The 15,210-nt window shown below is 45.8% G+C and overlaps 1 long non-coding RNA gene across 1 annotated transcript; it reads right to left on the bottom strand.

Annotated features, from left to right (window-relative positions):
* Positions 1-11,953: 11,953 nt before the first annotated feature.
* LOC125548113 lies at positions 11,954-14,835 on the bottom strand. The gene is made up of 3 exons (XR_007300904.1): positions 14,539-14,835; positions 12,838-12,939; positions 11,954-12,239 (listed from the first exon to the last, which is right to left on the bottom strand). It is a non-coding gene; the product is annotated as an uncharacterized LOC125548113 (long non-coding RNA).
* Between the last annotated feature and the right edge of the window lie 375 nt (positions 14,836-15,210).

Here is a 15,210-nt window from a genome sequence, read left to right as displayed (position 1 = left end):
ATTCTTTATTTAGCAATGTGAAACCTGATGAAAAAGGGACTCAAGAAGAGTCAACTTTAGCCAGAAGGCGTCCCCATAGTTCGGAGGGTGAAAATCTTGATGAAAGTGGTTTTGGAGAGGTAAAAACTTTAAATAGTGATGTACCCACTATCTTGGATCACAAGATTTTAATTATGATAGTTGTGCTTTAATTGAGTGTATTTCTTTGTTGCAATCCTTGCTAAATTCACCCGATGCCTACGAACAAAATAAGGCTTTTACTAAACATATTATAGAAGCATTGATGAAAGTTTTAGAAGAAAAGATAGAACTAGAAATTTCAATTCGTAAAAGATTATATGATGAGTGGGAACCAACCATTAAAGTCGAGATAAAAAATTATGAATGCAACGCTTTATGTGATTTGGGTGCTAGTGTTTCCAAAATACAAAAATCTCTTTATGATGTGCTCAATTTTACTACTTTGGATGAATGTTCTCTAGTCCTCCGCGAAAAGTCAGAAATTCTGCATATTTGGACCAATTTGAACTGAAAAAGGTGTTGCTCCTTCGACAAAACTAGGATAAAGTTGAGCCAAAAGGTCCAGATTCAAGATTAAATTCATGAGGAAGTCGTATCTCTTTAGGATCCACCCAGCATCAAGAAATTGGTTAATTGGTAAAGATACATGAATTTGGTGCCTCACCCAAGAAAGAGGCCCATGTCCTAATAATCCCGCTAAGTGGTGATTCAACATTGCACTTGGCGGATTCTACCTTTAAGAAACCTTTGGGTCAAATAAATAATGTTCTTATCCTTGCAAATAGGAATTATGTACCCATTGATTTCATTGTTCTTGATATTGGATGCAATCCGTCTTGTCCCATAATACTTGGTAGACCGTTCCTACAAACCATAGGTGTTGTTATTGACATGAAAGAAGGGAATATAAATTTCAATTTCCGTTAAATAAGTGTATGGTATTTCGCTCCATTATTATTTCTATAATTAAAATTAGCTAGGTATTAGCCGGCTAATTAGACGGTTTAGTCGTCAAAACTTAGAAGTTATGTCCATGTAGTCCGAAAGGAATCCCGCTAACTCATGCAACCATGCAATGACGGAGCACTAGCTGTCACAGGTGCTGTTCCGGTCAGGAAGTCGTCCGTCCATGAGATTAAAAATAGATAGTTAGGTGTAAATTTTGACTTGGCCAATATCCCTCGTCTTATATATGGCAACTTGCATTCGTAAGGTGGCCTCAGAGGAGTTTGGAGTGTCCATGGGAAGGAGAAGCGAAGATAAGGATACCTGGTGGTGGAATGATGATGTCTAGAAGGCGATTAAAGAGAAGAAAGATTGCTTCAGACGCCTATACCTGCATAGGAGTGCAGACAACATAGAGAAGTACAAGGTGGCGAAGAAGGCTACAAAGAGAGCTATTGGTGAAGCAAGGGGTCGGACATATGAGGACCTCTACCAACGGTTAGGCACGAAGGAAGGCGAATGGGACATCAATAAGATGGGCAAGATCCGAGAGAGGAAGACGAGGGATATTGGTCAAGTCAAATGCATCAAGGACGGAGCAGGCCAACTCTTGGTGAAGGACGAGGAGATTAAGCATAGATGGTGGGAGTACTTCGACAAGCTATTCAATGGGGAGAATGAGAGTTCTACCATTGAACTGGATGACTCCTTTGATGAGACCAACATGTGTTTTGTGCGGCGAATCCAAGAGTCTGAGGTCAAGGAGGCTTTAAAAAGGATGAAAGGAGGCAAGGCGATGGGCCCTGATTCTATCCCCATTGAGGTGTGGGAAGGTCTCAGGGACATAGCGATAGTATGGCTAACCAAGCTTCTCAACCTCTTTTTCAGGCAAACAAGATGCCAGAAGAATGGAGACGGAGTATATTAGTTCCAATCTTCAAGAACAAGGGGGATGTTCAGAGTTGTACTAATTACCGTGGAATTAAGCTGATGAGCCATACAATGAGGCTATGGGAGAGATTCATTGAGCACCGCTTAAGAAGAATGACAAGCGTGACCAAAAAATCAGTTTGGTTTCATGCCTGGGGGGTCGACCATGGAAGCCATTTTCTTGGTATGACAACTTATGGAGAGATATAGGGAGCAAAAGAAGGACTTGCATATGGTGTTCATTTACTTGGAGAAGGCCTATGATAAGATACCGCAGAATGTCATGTGGTGGGCCTTGTAGAAACACAAAGTCCCAGCAAAGTACATTACCCTCATCAAGGACATGTACGATAATGTTGTGCTAGTAGACGATAGTCGGATGGGGGTAAATAGGAAATTAGAGTTATGGAGACAAATCTTGGAATCGAAAGGGTTTAGGCTTAGTAGAACTAAAACCGAGTACATGATGTGCGGTTTCAGTACTACTAGGTGTGAGGAGGAGGTTAGCCTTGGGCCAGGTGATACCCCAGAAGGACATCTTTCAGTATTTGGGGTCAATGCTGCAGGAGGATGGGGGTATTGATGAATATGTGAACCATCGAATCAAAGACGGATGGATGAAGTGGCGCCAAGCTTCTGGCATTCTCTATGACAAGAGAGTGCCACAAAAGCTAAAAGGCAAGTTCTACAGGACGGCGGGGTACCCGCAATGTTGTATGGCGCTGAGTGTTGGCCGACAAAAAGGCGACATGTTCAACAGTTAGGTGTGGCGGAGATGCGTATGTTAAGATGGATGTGTGACCACACGAGGAAGGATCGTATCCGGAATGATGATATACGAGATAGAGTTGGGGTAGCACCAATTGATGAGAAGCTCGTCCAACATCGTCTGAGATGGTTTGGGCATATTCAATGCAGGCCTCCAGAAGCTCCAGTGCATAGCGGACGGCTAAAGCGTGCGGAGAATGTTAAGAGAGGGCGGGGTAGACCGAATTTAACATGGGAGGAGTCCGTTAAAAGAGACCTGAAGGATTAGAGTATCACCAAAGAGCTAGCTATGGACCGGGGTGCGTGGAAGCTTGCTATCCATGTGCCAGAGCCATGAGTTGGTTGCGAGATCTAATGGGTTTCACCTCTAGCCTACCCCAACTTGTTTGGGACTAAAGGCTTTGTTGTTGTTTGTTAGAATAAAACGCTAATGCAAGATCATAGACGACACACCGAGGCACGATATTTGTTAACGAGGTTCACCGATTGGCTACATCCCCGGGGCATGACTACGGGCGCTCCTCCCCAAGATACCGCAACACCGGCCGCCCGGGCGCCGACACAAGCCGTTGGCTCCCCCGCGTACCTGTTGCTATCAAGTTGTCATGATGGGTTACAACGTGTGGTGCCCCTCCGTATATAAGAGGCCTATGATACAAGTGTCCGACTCCTACACAACTCATACCTAACCACACCAATTACAACTCCAAGTCCACGTAACCCCTTGCGTACATAATATTCGACACAAATACAACAAACTCCACCTTGGCGAATATTCTCCACCACTTAAAAGTCGTCCATGCTCGAACCTCCATGTACTCCGGACTTGGGTTGTCTCCTTTGTAGCTTACTGAGAGCTACCCGACGGGCCAGACCCGCCGCCACCATGAGACTCCACTGCTACTCTTGCAACTCCACTCCCCATGGCTCCACCTGCAATAGTGCTCCCTTACAACTTGTAAAGATGCGAAGCCGTCCTCTCTCCTATCATCACAGTCACCCCATCTTCCGTGATTTCCATGGTCTTTGTATCCCGATCACAACGGAATTCCATACCACCATCATGAAGAACACCAAGCGAAATTAGATTCCTCCTTAGCCCTGGCACATGCCTGACTCCCGAAGCATCCGCCCAACTCCGTCAAACATCTTGATTTTGATGTCACCTACTCCAGCAACACGATAACCTGTGTCATCGCCCACATAGGCTAAACCAAACTCACCAGACTTGTACGAAGAGAACCACTCCCTGTTGGGCATCACAAGAAAAGAGCAAGCTGAATCCAACATCCACGCTTCAGCTTTTGTTGACCGCATGTTTGATACTACGAGAACATCACTACTGCTGTCTGAGTCATCACCATATGAGTAGCCCGCATGTAAGCACTTGCGCGCCATTGCCGGCTTCAGTTCTTGGGCATTCGCCGCTCATTTGATATGATCACCCAAGCTCTTAGCAGGCAGACCTGTAGCACCTGCAGGGTTGGGCTTATTCTCTTTTATCGTTACATGCGTGTACCACGCCGACTCATCGTGTGTAGCCCGAACACATGAGAGATGCTGATAACCTTATAAACAATGAAGCCAAACCCCAAAAAAAGCGTTTGTGAAGTGACTCACAATGCTCCCATCTGTAGGCAGATCTTTGTGCGGCGGGACACCTATCAAAAGAGCGAATGCTCACCTGGACGAAACCTCAAGACCACTGCGAATAGTTGGAGCTTCCGCGCATTCTATTGACGAGTTGTCTGTCTAATCGATGCGCTGCTTACCTCATTGTATAGAGTACCAAATGCTCGATAGGACGCAGGTGAGCAAACGCGAAACAAGAGTAGAGGAGTAGTGTCGCAGTTATGCTCTCGTCCTCATCCTTTCTACATCCAGAGGCGTTCTACGATCGTAACTAATGAACATTAAACGCAATTCACAGGCTCCAGCAAGATCATACCGACCCCCGATCGCTATAGGAGCACCTTGCACAAGCCCGATGAGAAATGGCTTTTTGGCTGTATCAAGATACCATGCTGAAGTGGTCCGTCTCGATGCTCATGGTGGTGAAGCATCATACCAACGATAGCTATGCCAGAGGCGATATGGTCTTAATCTATTTCCTACCATATGAGTGGAGGAATGTTTTTGCGTTTAGCACTATTGTGGGCAGAGCACAATCGATAGCAGTGTAACGTCTTGGCAGCGACGCAAGTAGCAAGATGCCGGTGTATGCAGTAGCAAAAGGCCAGCCAAAGATGGTCCTAGCTGTAGTGGCGCATGCTTATCTCGCGACACAGTGGCCACGGGTGTCGATCGTAACCTTGGCCAGGGCCGTACAGTCTCGCTACAAACGATTCAAAGAATTCATCCCCTGGCTGTGCTGTGATATATATCTCTCTTCGACTCAGATCGAGCTCATGAGTACAGAAGGTTACCAGTGCAATCGAATTTTCTCAATTAACTCTTGCGCGGAATCCTCGATCCATTGACCGAGAGATGGCAGCCGGATAGTCACTAATACATCGGCTGAAGATTGTGGTGCACGACTGTGAGCCGAGAGGGAGGTCTGAGACGCGCCCTTGGACGTGGTTCTCTTTCGTCACGACTCTCTTCCTCACTAAAAGATCCACATGAAAATAAGCTGTGAAATTGCCTCATCCTGAAACCATTGTGCGCGGACGATTGTGCCGAGCGCCATATGGCACCGAATGGCAGTCTGACCTACACAAGCTTAACCTGATGTCTGCGCTAGTCACAGAAATTGCACTGTGACAAATCAGTGGCCGTAGAAGCGCAGAGTCAATTTGCTCTCCGCGAGACACTGGGTGCTGCCTGGCCACTTTAATTTCTCTTGAACCTGCACGAGTTATGATTTGTGCTGCTCTGCCAAGCTCAGGTAACAGCGAAGACCACAGCCTTCTATTACACGCAGGATGGCGCTCGGGACGCTAGTCGAGTTTTTGCCGTATGTCTTCAGACGGAAGACAACCTCGAGATGCCCAACACGCCTCACGTTTCACAAGGGTGTGGCGAAGTCTCAACGTACAGTCGACAGAATGCAAATTGTGATCGGGAAGTTTGCCTTCTGTAGGCCCGAATACGTGCATCGCGTTCATGGTAAGACACAATGTAGGTTTCATGTAGTATCCAACGTGCCCACCCTTGTAGCAAGTCCCTGGCGAGCTCGCAGGACATGCATTGCATACCAATCAAACAATATTCCTGGCGCATGCCGACGCTGAAGTCTGCTTTTGTTTAATCAGAATCACGCCGAATAGGTTCCAGTATACGCCGATATCGTCGCGCTGGACTGTCTTCCCCCACGCCTTAAGCACGCTGCGCAACATGAAGACTCTGAGATGCCGCAGAACCTGAAGATTCTCCGTATCTGTAACTTGGCACACCTGCCCTGTCTCGTCGAGGTCCGGTACATCTCGGAAAAAAACCAGCCATCGATCTCGACGACTGCTCGTAATTCCAGCCTCACTTGCTGTTTCTTGTTTCTTCGACCAACAATCTGTACACAGTGCCTGTCGCGCGCAATCGGAATAATGCTAACCCTGCTGAAACAGACGCTCGAGTCTAGGCGAGCGCATCCAGCGTTCCGTCTGCACGGCCGATGCCCGTACCGCCTGGCCCGGCCGCTCGAGCGACACCACAAGCCGGCTGCTGTGCGCTTGCCGCTGTCGCTCTTGTGCGTACACACCGACCCGCTCGAGGCGTCTTGATCTCGTCGACGTACTCGCCGAGTCTATATCCTTGCGGGGAAGGAGCGCTCCCCCCGCACGTCTGGAGTCGTCCCGAGCGTCCTGATCGCGGAGCCCGAATCCGTCGCTTCCGCGGGGCAACGTCTTCACAACAGATACCAACCATGCGGTTTACGTTCTGCGATGGTCTATGCTCGATCCTAACACCCACCGACCGCGAGCCATCGAGAAACACGTCACAAGGCCTTCTACTGCCCGAAGTGGTCCAGAGCTCTCGCCACGATGTCCGCTATATCGCACGCCATCTAGCACGGTTCGCCTGCACTACTTAAGCCTTTAACCATATTAAGCCATCAATCGACCATTCATATGCCTCACCTTGTCGAGACAGTGTCCCTCCGTAAACACAGCGAGTGAGTAGGGCGTTAAGCCGCCACAGACCGATGCTGCAAAGCCACACGACTTTCGTAGCTCTGACGTCAAATCCACACTGATTGGCTTAGCAATATAGGAGACCGCACCTTAGAATTAACCAGCGCGTCATCATCAGAGCCGACCAACCACCCGAGAGGCCACATCATAGTCTTAGCTTTAACGAGGCTTCAGCGATGTGGGCCTACATCCCGAGGGCCTACTCACTACGGCGCTAAGCTTCCTGCCCAAGTAACTAAGCCGTCGGCCAAGAAGCGCTGGCCGCTTGCGACCGGCGCTGCCGCACACAACCGCCAGTCTGGCTCCTCAGCGATACTGTTCTGCGTATCAATGTCGAGTCATGATGGGTCTCACGTGTGGTGCCTCCAATCTATACTAAGAGTTGACCCTATAGATCACACAGTGGTCCGACCTCCTACACCAACTCTTATCTAACCACACACCGAACTCAGCACACCACAAGTCGCCATACGCTAACCCCTAAGTGCGTACATAAATACTTGCGATATCTACAATGTAGCAACGATTGTGTCTTGTTGTTTGCTTGTTGAGATATGTGATGTGTCGTACGGGTAAATTTTGACTCAAACAGCGGTTCCTTGTAATCATGGTAAACGCCCGCTTTGATTTGGATCCATATGGGGAGAAAAACGAACATGTATTATACTTCTTTCCACTAATGGCACAGCAGACATGCTCGTCTGATATTGTTAGTAGCCTATATGTAAGAAAACAAATGTTGCATCTGCTCTGCCCAATTCTCTCGATCAGACGCTGCATGTCTGCCGTGTGCCATTGGTTGGACAAGAAGATGCATGTTTTCTGGTAGTACCCCTTCACACCGCTGTCGGTGAGGTCGGTTTAGACTATAGTAAATATTCCGAGGCCGAGAAGCCTCCGTGAGTTAATGAAATCTCCTTTCCCCGCAGAAAGAAAAAGAAGATGCATGTTTTTAAGGTGAAGATCATGCAGCGCATGTCCAGCCTTGTCGGCGGCAGAGACATGTATCTGAATCCGGCCATGCGCACTCCTGGCGACCACCATAGCTATTATGCCGCATGATCACAAGATGCTATTCAATTTGATAACGGTTGCCTAAGTCCTTGGATGGACCTGTGGTTTGACGAATTACGGACGAATGCTTTGGGTAAGGAACATTTTAAGATTGTGTGAGTACACTAGTAGAAAACAGGGCTATGGTCCAGGCCGGTCAGCCCATTAGTCCCGGTTCAGTCTAGAACCGGGACCAATGTGGGCATTGGTCCCGGTTCGTGAGCCCAGGGGGCCGGCCGGGCCACGTGGGCCATTGGTCCCGGTTCGTCTGGACCTTTTGGTCCCGGTTGGTGGGACGAACCGGGACCAATGGGCCTCGCTCCTGGCCCACCACCATTGGTCCCGGTTGGTGGCTGAACCGGGACCAAAGGCCCCTTTAGTCCCGGTTCATGCCACCAACCGGGACTAAATGGTTCGGTCCTCGTTGCTGATTCACAGTTTAGTCCCACCTCGCCAACCGAAGGGCGCCCACACTGGTTTATAAGCCCGTCCCTCTCTGCCTTGTTGAGCTCCTCTCAAAATGAAAATAGATGCCCCTATACAGGAAATTTGACCTAAATATCATAATGAATTTATCTGAAATTCATGGAAATTGATATAGATTTTACGTTGAATGTTAACATCTTAGAGTGGGAACATCGTATTTGTTCATCTTTTTATGTTCCAGTAAATTCTTTAGTTGGGTTGTAATCACAAAACTTGAGATATCGTCACACCAAAATTTGAAAGCGCAATTCTAAGTATTTTAACTATTCTAAATTGAAAACTATCGAATCAACTAAAGCAGGGAACAGTTTATAACTTTTTAGGTATCATCATGTCAGAAAGATTTTTACATTAGTAAATATACCATACAACAAAGTAGTATCTTCCACACATATATTTCAGTCTCAAACTAGTGATTCATCAACATAAGTTTTATAGAGATCAAACTTTAATGCTAATTCAACTCCTCACAAGAGCTAATTGGCTCACTATTACAGAAAGTCTCTCACTAATTGTGTGACTCAGAAAGAAAAAGAACCATTCACTAAAACCTAGATAAGTAATTGAAATCAGATTCACGTAGGATAATTGATATTAGACGTCTCAATGCGCTGACTTGAGTAAAGCTTAAATCTACTTATCTATGCGGAGGCTTCAACACAATTTCGAAAGAACTTCAACATTCTTAAACTATTCCTAAATTTGGAGAGACTAACTTGGCAAATAGTAATTTGTTATGAAGAACTATCACACAAAGACTTTGAAGATTCACACAAAAATATTAAACCAGGAATATACAATTTAATAACATTTAATTTGAAACAACCTACAATCACTAACAGATAAGTTTATAATTTTGCGTTGATCTTCTGTGAACAGAGAACATGAGTATGTGTCATAGAGTAAAAATTCATAATCCCAAGCCTAATTTTCTGCACGAGCAAATTTATGAAACTGAGTTGTTCTATCAGCAAAAGTAGTTGATAATGAGAATGTTCTCGAGACATATTTATCACTATACAATTTCAAAATTTTGTAGATGATGCGCTCATATGAGACCATCAACACAACACAGCAAAGTTTACTACTAAGTGGGGAATAGAATAGTTGTGTTCGAACCTATGAACAAGAATTAACAAGAAATATTTCACTAATAAACAACTATTGACAGTATTTTATGAGTTCTAAGCGTCTACACTTGAATGAAAACAACAAGAATGCCACTTGTACTTAATTGCACAATATCTTGAGCACTTGCACACAAACATATATACAACAGAATTCAAACATATTGTTAACTCTCATCTTCAATCAAAGGAAGTTCTAGAAACAACTCTAAATTGGCACTAGTAAGATTTTAAAATCATCAACACTTCGAAGATCTCCACACACACATATTTTCGAAAGATATTCAAATACTTATAACCTCATTGACTAACCAAGGAGACACACTAGAACAACTAACACATTACTATATTATGGAAATATACTAAGACTAAAGAAATCACTACAAAACATCTATCAAAGTACTCAAGTTCTATAATAGAACGAAAAATAAATAGGAAAAAAGCATAGAAAAAAAGATGCCCACAGCTCGTTGTACTGATAGGCCACCACGGCCGTCAGAATCGACTATGGAAGGCCCACCTATTGACGGCCAACAGGATATCTCAGCCCCGCAGCGATAGCCCAGGTGGCTCCTCTACCAGGCTACTCAGCGTGTGAGAGAGCGCATATAGCGTCCGGCACGTTCTCAGTAGTTCGCGATTTAGATGTTTGAGCGTGACAGCACGCCGCTTTCCACTACAAACATGTTGTGTGCCCGCTCTCAGAACTAGTATGGAGATGGTCGAATCTAATCATCCACACTTAACCGATCTCCCCTGCTGCTGGGTTCAGCGTGCGAACAAGGATATCTGCTTCCCTGTAGCCATTCTTCGCCACGCGTTGGTCCTTAGCACGATATCCGTAATGTGACTCCAACTAGCTACACCCTATGCTTGAGTGTCACGTATGGCGCGTTGAGCACTGAATCTTCGGCTATCCGCTACTTTAATCGCGACCTGGTCTCGACGACTACCTTCTATTCAATGGTTTGTGCCAGCCAACCGGGGAACCGAAAGGCGCTCGCTTTCCTGCCTTTTGGCTGCGAAAAAGTGGCCCTTGGCCCGGTTGGCTGGCACAAACCGGGACTAAAGATAGGCATTCGTCCTGGTTTCTTTCATGAACCGGGAGCAATGCTTCGTCTATATAAGTACCACTTGTGAAATTTTCATTCAGTTCATTCTTCCCCGCCCGATCGACGACGCCGCCAGGCTGCGCCTCGCCGCCGCCGTCGTCGCCGCGCGCCGTCCCGCGCCCCTCTGACACCGTCCCGCGCCGCCCCCACGCCGTCGCCACCCCGCGCCACCTCGACGTGGTCGCCCTCTCTGCCCCGACCTCACCGTCGCCGCCCGATCTGGCGCGCCTCGTCATCGCCGCCCAGTGAGCCCCGGCCCCTCCCTTCCCCCACGCCGCCGCCCCTGCCTTCTCTACATTGCCGCGCGCCGCCGCCACCGCCCTGGCCTGCTCTGCATTGCCGCGCACCGCCGCTGCCCCGGCCTGCTCGATCTCTGTTTTTTCACATGTATATATGGATGTTGTATGTATATGTATATATGTGCAGATGTATGTATGATCCATTGATATGTATGAATTGATGTATGAATTTTTTTTGTTCATAGAATTATTTTTTTCAATTTATGTATATATATATATGTTCATATGTATGTATGTGCATATTCAGAAAAAAAAATTGTGTTGCAAAAGTTACATTTAAGGTTAGTTGATTTAATGCACTTGAGGTTATTAGTTCTACACTGTTAGTTTTGAACTAGTTTAATTAGTAGTTGAATTAGTTTTGAACTAGTTTAATTAGTAGTTGAATTAGTTGATTTAATAAGTACTACTTTACTATATATAGAAATAGTTTATTTTTAGCAAGAAAATTAATAGAACTAGTTTATTTTTTTAGTTAAAGCAATTATTCCTGCATTGACGTGGACGATGCCTATCCCGCATCGTCGTCGTCGAGTCGGCGGAGGACGACACCTGCTTGACCAGATGGGCCATGTCCGGGACTGGGCTCCGCCGGGGTGGTACTGGGAGGCGCTACCTTCCGGGGGACGTAGCTTCACTACAAGAAATATGTCAACTTATGACCACCACTATTGGTCATTGAATGGTCACAAATTTCTATTTATGACCTTTTTCTGACCAAAAACAGAAGGTCAAAAGCTGGGCGTCGTAAACTGACTATAGCGACCTTTAACAAAAGGTCGTTGATCCTATGACCTTCTGTTTTGGTCGCTAGCAACCTCCCCAGGCCACGTAGCATCCATCATGGCAATCTGACGTGGCACAAGATTCAGCCCGGTCCAATCGATTTTCTACATGGGCCTAGCCCAATAATTCAGCCTATTTGTGTTTTTTTCTGTCAATTTTTGGTTCGATTCATGGGCCAAGCCCAATATTGCAGCCTTTTTATTGTTGGGCCGTGGCCTTCTTACCATCAATTGATTTTTTATTTTTCAATCATTTTATTTTAGAGCTAGTCCCACTAGTCACATGGGCCCCACATGTCAAAAAATTCAAAATATCTCAAATTATATTCATAAGTGGGGCATAAATTGGTCCCGCTGGTCATGTTTCCATTTCACATCTTTTTAACATACATAATCACTATTTCAAATAGGACGGGACAAATATAATTCATCAAATAACACTACATTAGTCTTTTACAATCTGATACAATATTACAATTTACAGTCTACTACAGAACCAAAAAAACTCTTTGCTAAGTAGGGCTTCACTGATTCGCACTTGGCTTCATGGCTTCACACTCCAAAAAAATTAGGCCCAAAGCTCCTGTAAAAGAGTGAACAACTTCAATATTAGCGTACTTAGTGCTGAGGCCAGAACCAAACAACTTCAATATTACAATAGAAAGAAGTCTCAGGTTTATCAAGCGCAGCAAAACAGTAGTGTGACTGAAAACAAAAGAGGTCTCAGGTTTAGACTGAAAAGGAAGAGCTAGATATGCATGATGTCCCAGGTTTAAACAAAAGATCAAGAGCACAATTTTCAACAAGAGATATATAGTCAGTCCAATTGAACAAAGGCTGGACAGTAGCATTATGAGTATTTAAGTGGAGATGTAGCAGACAATCAAATGAATATATTGTGCAGACATGAATAAAATTAGGCAATCATCGATGGAGAGCGTCTAATGCTCCTAAATTAAACAAACAGATATGTTTAGCCAACCAAGAAGGAAACACTAACCAAACAGTGGCAATTTGAGGTGGTGAGCTAGATGAGGTACAAACTGAGATGACATTCAATCATCCGGTAGCAAAACAAGCTTACTAGCTAGCTAGTACACTAGAATGTGACCATCCAACATGCACACACGCATCATGCAGGAACATATATGAACCATTTTCTGTAAGGGGGACATCAAGACCTTGCTTTGGAAGGACTAAAGAGCACTTGAACGAGTTCTGGTCATCAGGTGCTTCTTCACCATCAGGTTCATTTGTTGCTGCTGCTCATCCTCCTACTCCATCTACATGGACAAGAGCAAGTTAGTTGTTTGCATGGCATTCACTTAATAAAACTGCATGTATATTCATCTACATTACTTCTTCAGTATAGTACAGTACAAAGGATGGATGGGTTTGAGTTCAAATGTTTGCTTGCACATGTACTACTCATATACTTAGATGTGTGAGAGAGAAAAAGGAGGAAGAAAGAGAGCACGGGAAGAAGGGAACATTAGTAAATAGGGATATCCCCTTCCTCTCCTTGATAAGCCTAAATCACAAGTGTTATGCTGCTAATCTTATGTAGCTTCGTTTCTGAATTTATATTGTTTGTGTGATTGTTTGAGACTGCAAAAAGCTTAAGCTTATATCTACTGGTGAGTTTGAAGATGTAACTAGTTTTCCATTTCATGCAGGTGTGTCTTACAATTTCGAAAAGACTGATAATGGTATTTTAAGCTTATATCTACTGGTGAGTTTGAAGATGTAACTAGTTTCATTTCATGCAGGTGTGTCTTACAATCGAAAAGACTGATAATGGTATTTTCCGGTTAAAGCTCACTGCAAATGCGAAAAAAATAATAGCTGATTTGAGAAGGCCTCTTGAGATTTTGATGAAAGGAAACACTATAAACACCCTGACCTGAATAAGTGCAGTTCAGCTACTTTTGCCCATGATGGTGTACTAATACAACTTCATTTTGAAAGAAAGATTGAATATACTGCACTCGACCACCCGCGTCCCGGGCGCCTGCCGCGCGAGGCTAGCTACAGTGCGGTGCTCTATTTGCTCAATACAAACTCATGCCTACTGGATGGACACACATGCTTTTGTAAATATCTCTAGAATAATGTTGACAAAATAATAATCCAGTCTACATGCTACTAATTAAGTAGTAGTTATTTGAATAGTTTGTAGCAGGCAAGTAGAACAAATCAAGCTTGGCAATTACAAATTTTTTGCAGGTTACTATTAGCTATATGAAATAAGCATGGCATCAAGTTCACTAAACAAGTAAGCATGCAAAACAAAACCAAGTTTGCACATCCAAAGTGTGTCACGTACTAGAGATGCCTCTGACCGAGAAGTGCAAATCAGAATCACGTATGAAAGGACACTTCCATCAGCACGTTTGTTATTCAAAAAAAAACATCACGTTTGTTGTACTGACACACAATCAGTTTCCAATTATATCTCAAAACCAATCAACACAAGCTAGCCACGCTACACATCCCAGCTAATTGCAACTTGGCGTTGTAAGCAATAATCGGCAAGCCTTTGCTCTGCCTCAGGCCTCGCTCGACAGAAGAGTAAACGTTTAGTACTTTTGACCAACCAAGACGTACTACACAGAACAAAACAAGGAAGGAGATACTGTAGAAAGCAAAGCTGCCTTGCGGTTTTAAACAAATTGCCATCGCCTCAAGACAAGAACGCGTGGACATGACTACTACTGCATACACGATAAACCCAGTCAAAAGGAAGCAGGCAAATATACTCGAACGACAGTAGATAACTCGAGCAACAGAGACCGCAAGACCTCTGCATCTGCGTACGGCGCTAGATCCATCTTAACTCGCGGGAACAAGCACATATCTAAAATCGATGAAGCCGGATATACCTCGGGTGCCGAGCGGAGCGTCACCGTGGGGGTGCTGCTGGAGTCGATCGAGCCCGACAGCAAACAGAGACGGCGGGAGGACACATTGACGGAGACGGAGCTCTGTCCACGAAGCAGACGATGCAGGGGAGGCCATGGCGAGGAGGCAAACGGCGGCGGTGCTTGGACTTGGGCGAGGCTTCGGCTTGGCGGCGCAGGAACGGCGAGGAGGGACTTGGCATTAGGGCGGCGCGCTGCAAGGTCCATGGCGGCGGAGTGCACTGTTTGAGACAGAGAGAGAAATCGAGATGTGTGAGAGAGAAAAAGGAGGAAGAAAGAGAGCAGGAAGAAGAGAACAGAGAAGAAGGGTGGCACTCATCTGCTGGCTCCGGCAAGCTGTGGCTGGTGGTCGCCGGCGGCGGCGTGCAAAATCACAGGAGGAGCTCCTCTCGTGGGGCTCGGGTGCGGGGAATCGTGGGAGGAGGCTGCGAGGACGGGCACGCTCGGGCGCTCGCTCGATCTCCTCGGGCGAAGAGGTGCTAGGGAGATGCGGGGAGGGGGAGGACGGCGAGGTCAGGGTGGGTGGGAGAGGACTGGATCGGGAGGGGGGCGGGTACGGGAGGAGGAGGGCGGCGAGGAGATTGGGAGCAGGGGATGGATGGATCTGATCTAGGGTTTGGGCTGCGGGGGGTT

Source organism: Triticum urartu, chromosome 3, assembly GCF_003073215.2.
Source record: "Triticum urartu cultivar G1812 chromosome 3, Tu2.1, whole genome shotgun sequence".
Lineage (NCBI taxonomy): Eukaryota > Viridiplantae > Streptophyta > Magnoliopsida > Poales > Poaceae > Triticum > Triticum urartu.
The sequence above is the reverse complement of the archived record's forward strand: the minus strand, read 5'-3'. Positions and strand labels throughout refer to the sequence as shown.